The following is a 681-nucleotide window of genomic DNA, read 5'->3' as shown; positions in this document are numbered from 1 at the left end:
CTAGTTGCTCCAGAGGTGTGCAACCTCTGACATATATAGCAATTGTAAGTCACTTTGAATAAAAGCGTCAGCTAATGACATGTAATGTAGTCTAATACTCAAAACAATATCTCCCCACCCTCTCCAGGACCCTGTGGGTTGGCAACTGTAGTCACAGTCTGCCTTTTAATGTCTTTCCTGCTAAAAGCTACATATCCACTTTCACTTGTCTAGCTCCATTGATGGGGGCTGTTGAAAGTTCCATATAAGATAGATAGATAGATAGATAGATAGATAGATAGATAGATAGATAGATAGTTATGATCCCAAAAAAATGGGAAATTACAGTGTTACAGAGACACAAATATACATACATACAATATACATTAAATAATAAAATAATACAAAATATAAGAATAAATATAAGAATATAAGAACAAATATTGAAATATATACAAGATGGAAAAACAAAATGTGCAACTGTTTAAGTATGTTAAAATGTAAATGAACCAATCGGGCCGGTTGCCCTTATTGCAATGTTGGGGTGTCTCAGAGTCTCATCTAGCACCCAGGGATGACGTGTTGAAGAGTTTTATTGCCTGTGGTAGGAAAGATTTCTTGTAGCGGTCCGTGCGACATTTAAACTGTCGGAGCCTCTTTGAGAAGCTGCTCCTCTGTTGGACCAGTGTGGGGTGGAGAGGG

General features: G+C 37.7%; 1 protein-coding gene and 1 long non-coding RNA gene across 3 annotated transcripts in view; one reads left to right on the top strand and one right to left on the bottom strand.

Annotated features, from left to right (window-relative positions):
* The window catches only part of LOC116701085 (uncharacterized), a 20,266-nt gene that overhangs the window by 2,079 nt on the left and 17,506 nt on the right, over nucleotides 1-681 (bottom strand). The gene's annotated exons all lie outside the window — the stretch shown is intronic.
* The window catches only part of dscama (Down syndrome cell adhesion molecule a), a 125,062-nt gene that overhangs the window by 112,754 nt on the left and 11,627 nt on the right, over nucleotides 1-681 (top strand). The window lies entirely within an intron of this gene.

The sequence above is a fragment of the Etheostoma spectabile genome, chromosome 13 (genome assembly GCF_008692095.1).
Source record: "Etheostoma spectabile isolate EspeVRDwgs_2016 chromosome 13, UIUC_Espe_1.0, whole genome shotgun sequence".
NCBI lineage: Eukaryota > Metazoa > Chordata > Actinopteri > Perciformes > Percidae > Etheostoma > Etheostoma spectabile.
This window is presented reverse-complemented; position numbering and strand designations above follow the sequence as displayed.